This window comes from Ornithodoros turicata, chromosome 2 (assembly GCF_037126465.1).
Source record: "Ornithodoros turicata isolate Travis chromosome 2, ASM3712646v1, whole genome shotgun sequence".
NCBI classification, from domain to species: domain Eukaryota; kingdom Metazoa; phylum Arthropoda; class Arachnida; order Ixodida; family Argasidae; genus Ornithodoros; species Ornithodoros turicata.
The window spans coordinates 90,905,812-90,911,680 of NC_088202.1; the positions used below are offsets into that span (position 1 = coordinate 90,905,812).

Below are 5,869 nucleotides of genomic sequence, written 5' to 3' on the forward strand. Positions count from 1 at the left end.
TGAATGATAAAGCTAAGGCGGTATGAGGGAGCAAACCGGGATCACCATCGAAAAATACGCCGATTTCGCGGATCGATTTCTCGAAAACCCCACCTTTAATTTTCTCGAAAAAAATATCATATATTCATCATTCTATTGCTTTTCAAGCGGTATAAATTTTGTAGGGACTAAAAACATTTGACAACCATAGCGGAGCGAAAAGGCGACACATGGTACGCAGTGACATCTCACAGGCGTACGGCTGGATTAATACACCGCAGGCGTGCGCTAACGTCTGTATATCCACGTTACCATTTATTTCCTGCGTTCCTACATGCAAGCGAATAATCCCAAACTGTTTCTTGTACCGTCGGGCGTATTTCCATTTCCGCAGTCACGAGATATCACGTTAAGAGGACACAGGTTGACAGACAGCTATTTAGTGTTTATTCTTTACCTGCATGTATTTTACTCTCTGTTCCGCGTACAAAATGTATTTCACATGACACGTACAAGGTGGCACTGGACATCACGAGGCTCGTGGCTCGTGAGTCTATGAATGCACGGGCACAAGATCACAAAATTGAAGTAGATGAACTGCATGCATCACGAACCAGCGGGTCTGGACTACGGAATGTTCGGATCCTGAAGCCAGGCCCAATCACTCAGCCGGATACATGTCGATGACGCTTCTTGCTAGCAGGACGTTTTTATTGTCGAACCCTCTATTCCATTTCTTATACCACACGTGGAAGGAACGAATGCCTGCGACGGGACGGACCGTCCCCCACTCCTCCTTTCTTGCTTCTCGGAACACCGTCATGTCGCTCGACGGAATTTCCAGCAGGTGCGTTGAGTGATTTTTCTCTTTGAGAACACGGACGAAATCAGCAGGTGTTCGAATTGCTGCAGCAACTGTACACCGCAGGTTGTGTAAGCTTGCCATATGTTTCAAAGAACCGCCAACACCATCGCAAGCATTTTTGCCGTGACCACTAGCAGAATACAACCATCTCACTAGCAGCCTGTTCTTCGTCATCTCGTACAGCTGATACCTATTCTTGAAGTGCGCAGCTGCACCGTCTGAGATATAGATGAGATGCGTGAACACAGGTAGCATTTCTTCCAGGGCCTCAACTATCCTGTCCAGGGCTAGAAGTGCGTACGCCGTGTCATGGGACATGTCGTCGCTCACCGTGCGAAGCTCATTGTCAACACAGGTGTTGTTGTCACGCAAGTGAATAAAGAAATTTGATCTGTTTTCCACTACCGTCCCTGGACCTCGCTTGATAGATTCACTGACCAGTTTTCGGCAAAATCAAAGTGCAACACGACATGACGTCGTTCGACAAGATGTTTTTCGTACCAGATGGCGTTCCTCTGGACGTTGCGTATGTGTTCGTGCTTGATGTAAACAGCGGTGCATTTCCTGACTTCCTTAAGAAATTGTGGTGCTTTTAGCGTCTTCCTTGTGAGGTCTCCATTTTCCCAGACTGCTAGATTAACGTCGTCGTCCCGCTGTATCTTCAATTTCTGCAGAGAAATCTTTTTGGCCCCTGCGCAACGTGTGCAGTCTTGGGAAAAGCAGGCATCTTGTGGCTCATCACACAAAGGCATCGTCTTTAGGTCCTCTTCCTTTAGCTGCGCGGATGAAGCACTGTTGATACCTGCGATGACCAAGTCGAAATTCGCACAGTACGAGCACACACACTGCTGTTGGCGTGGGACTGTCTGCACCCACTTGGGCCGGAGTGTATAAAACTTCGTTATTCCCATCTTGACACACGGATGAGCGCTTTTAAACAGGTTAAAGGTTTCACGTATGGTGCGTGTCACAAACCTTTTCGTCACAGCCACTCTCTCGCCGTCTTCCAGTACGTGGATAACATCCTTCTTGTTAGGGCTTTGGACAGTACAGTCCATCTCGTCTTGGAGATAGTATTTCAGCGCAGTAACTACGTCAGCCTCGCTGACAGGGTGTCCCGTGTACTTCTCGGGCATTACCCACACTCCGTGCTTCGCCCTTAGAGCTCTTGATTTCTCTATGACGTATTTTGTGGCTTCTGTGATTAGTCTCAACGCTTCTTTCTTTGTCATGCTTTCATGAAGAAGTGTTAGGTGTTAGAAGTGTTAGTCGCGCTCCTAATATTTTGTACATAGGTAGAGCAGCTCGAACAACTTGCATCGGGCGTCGCAGGCTCATCCACATTAAATGCCTCACTGATTTTGCGGCTTATTGTCTTGCTTAGTGCGTTGCCAACTTCTTTCTTTTTACGGGAAACGTACGACGCTACTCGTTCCAGTTTTACTGCCGTTGGGTTCCGCAGTGGAGTGACACCAATATTCGCAGTGGAAATACTCTCGTTAATTTCAACAACAATTTCTGCGCTCTGAACGTACACTGCGTCTGGTGGAGATGTGGGAGGAGACCACTGAGAAAGTTCAGCTATAGCTGAACGGAAATACCTTGCGCAGTTCTTGCACAACTGGTCTTCATCATTGACTGCACCACTGCCATCCGAGCCGAGGAGTTGCTTCAGTGCATCGATGTCGAGGCATGAAACAGGCACGAAGCCGCGCTGCTTGTAGATCCTCCTACGATGTCGTCGTGCGTAATCCGCACAATAGGCACGTTCCGTACTGTGGACGAGTCGAAAAATGGTACTATATCGAACAGGGACACGGAATGGTTTGGAGCCTTCACTTTGGACAGAACCAAGAACACGCGTTTGTTCAAGCTCGACCCTCTCCCCTGGTGATTAGTAGCCACAAGGTAAGCTGGCAAGGTCATATTCGTTAGCACGTCTACGAAGCACACAGGAAAGGAAGTGTTAGGTTGTAAAGTACAGCGCTCCGGCGACAGACCTAATGAAAACGACCTCCCAAGACGTGGCTTTGGAAGCCGGACGTGTGTTCGTCAAAGATGCGTTGACGCATAATAGGTGGCGGATGAATGCAAAGCGAAGCGAAATGCAAGGAAAGAGGCAGAAGGCTGGCAGCAGCATCTTGGCCCTTTGGCGTTAGATCTCATATAGTTAAAAAATATAAACACGCCTACACGGTGACGGCGCAAGAAACTACTAGGGATCATTCTCCTGCATATGGAAACGCAGGGAATAAATGGTGACGTGGATATACAGACGTTAGCGCACGACTGCGGAGTATTAATCCAGCCGTACGCCTGTGAGATGTCACTGCTACCCATGTGTCGCCTTTTCGCTCCGCTATGGTTGTTAAATGTTTTTAGTCCCTACAAAATTTATACCACTTGAAAGGCAATAGAATGATGAATACATGATATTTTTTTCGAGAAAATTAAAGGTGGGGTTTTCGAGAAATCGATCCGTGAAATCGGCGTATCTTTCGATGGTGATCCCGGTTTGCTCCCTCATACCGCCTTAGCTTTATCATTCACAATCTTTAACAGCATACCGTTAGAAAGAGCACTTAATGGGCTATCTTTCAGTGTAAACTTTGGTCTAATATCCACTTCCCCGACAGGAAGGCGACAAAGTTCACGCAAAAACGCGCTCTACGGCGTTTTTGCGATTTTTTCTCACGCGAAAGGGCAGTAGTAGGTATCAGCGTATGCCACACAGTTACAGTCCAGTATGTAGAGAACGGGTAGAAAAAATGTCGTCCCCGTCACTTGTACGTAGGGTGCATAGGGCTGTCTCAAACTTCGGCCCGAGCGCTCCGTCGTGCGCTCCGATGAGGCACCGTCGTGCGCGCTTCAATTTTTTTATCCGTTCCGATTTGAAGTTCGAGATTTGTGCCAATGTTCATCACAAAGATGTGGCTTTCACACAAAAAATGTGTAGCAAAATCGAAGGACCTCAACGGACGGGCTTGCCTGAATTGAGATGAAACCTCCGGGTATTACCCATGCTTTTCATTGAAAATGCGGCTTTCTGCAGTATAACGGGACTGTGGGACTGTCTATCTGGTTTAGGATATCCGTACACGTGGGAATAGTCCCACAATACCACAACCCATATATACAGTCCCACAGTATCCCATTACAATGAAGAAACCCATATTTTTAATAAAAGCATATGTAATATCTGTAGACATGGAAATAATCCCACAATATTACAATCCAGATTGGCAGTCCCACAGTATCCCATTACAATGCAGAAACCCATGTTTTTAATGAAAACCATGGGTAATACTCGTAGACATGGGAATAGTCCCACAATACCGTAATCCAAATTGACAGTCCCACAGTATCCCGTTATGGTGCAGAAACCCACAGTACTAGTGAGAAGCATGCGCAATATGCGTACACATGTGAATTGTCCCAAAATACACAAAAAAAAGTCATGTAGCCCACACATAGTCACTTGGATTAAATTGCATGAGAAACGAGTAGTATAGATAGGTTGAGAAATACAGACAATGTTAAACTCAGACATGGACCTCTGGGCTCTGCCCTGAGCCCTGCGCGTATTTTCCCTGCGCGGCGCCTGTGCGGAGGGTTGTCCGAGCGCTTATCGGCGGGGGGAGGGCTGCATGCGCGCTTACTAGCTCACATTTTTCAGCCTGGGCCAACTTCTTTCGTCATTTTTCAATCTGCGACGAATTTTTTCGCGACTTTTTCCCGTTCGCGACAGGCGGCGCTCTGGTGGAGGGCTGCTGCGGTGGGCGGAGCGTGGCCGGAGGGTTGCGTGAGCGCTTACTTGCTCACATTTTTCAGCCTGGGACGACTTCTTTCATCATTTTTCAATCTGTGTCGACTTCAATCGCAATTTTTTTCCCGCTACAGCAGGTGTGCAGTAGGCGATTTACATGCAAAGGATAGCTATACACAAAAGTACAAGTGAAAATATATTTATTAAAGTCATTAGTGTCAGGAATTATATAGCAATAGCATTGAAGGGGTATTTTATTAGTGATAATCACGCAAGTTTAAAATTAAGCAGAAGAAGTAGCACATTTCAATCAAAGAAAATATTTTTAATCAATACGATTACAATCAAATTACAATTTTACTATAAAAAGTTTCACATGAGCACCACAGTGGAGTTTTCATTACAAAGTTCTGATAGATGTATGTAACTTCAAGAACAATAGCTGAGCCGACTTCTCTAGCGATTTTTTATTATTTTTTTTTTCAGCGCGCAGGTGGGGGGCTGTCCGTGTGCTTACCAGGGGGCTGAAGAGCTGAGCGTACACTTACGGTTTTACACCATGGGCTGACTTCTTTGGCAATTTTCCAGCCTGGGCCCACTTCGTTCGCATTTTTTTCATGCGGCGCGCAAGTAGGGGCATGCACACTGACAACACCAGGTCACATCTTTGGCGACTTTTCACCCCGGGCCGACTTCGTTCGCATTTTTTTTTCAGGTGGCGCGTGTATCAAAATTAAAAGTTTTATTATAAAAAGTCTAACATGAGCACCCTAGTGGAGTTTTAATTACAAAGTTCTGACAGGATGTACGTAACTTCATGCACAACAGCTAATATTCCATTATGACACATTTAATCAAAAAATATATTTTTAATCAATATGATTGCAATCAAAATTAAAAGTTTTATTATAAAAAGTCGAGCATTATTATACGTGACCACCATACTGGAGCTTTAATTACAAGTGCCGATATATGTATGTGGACAGCAGAGAACCTGGAAGACCATGGGACACGAACACAAGAGGAAATCAAATCTATAACACTACAAAGAAGATATTCTTAATCAAAAACAACAGAGGAGGAGAATAATCTATAATTTTTAACTATCATAAAATCATCCTCGTGACTTAATCTAGTCGAACCCCTACAATTTTCATTCTAAGAGACACTACAAACCTTACTTTGTTTTATGAATTCAACACAGAAAATATATTAAAAAATGAACTTCACCGAAGCACGCTCCTAGCCAACAATCAGCT

The 5,869-nt window shown here is 45.2% G+C and overlaps 1 long non-coding RNA gene across 1 annotated transcript; it reads left to right on the plus strand.

Annotated features, from left to right (window-relative positions):
• The first annotated feature begins 532 nt into the window (after window positions 1-532).
• On the plus strand, window positions 533-1,245 carry LOC135383835 (uncharacterized). Its single transcript, XR_010420095.1, has 2 exons — window positions 533-826; window positions 1,109-1,245. It is a non-coding gene; the product is annotated as an uncharacterized LOC135383835 (long non-coding RNA).
• Window positions 1,246-5,869: the final 4,624 nt, after the last annotated feature.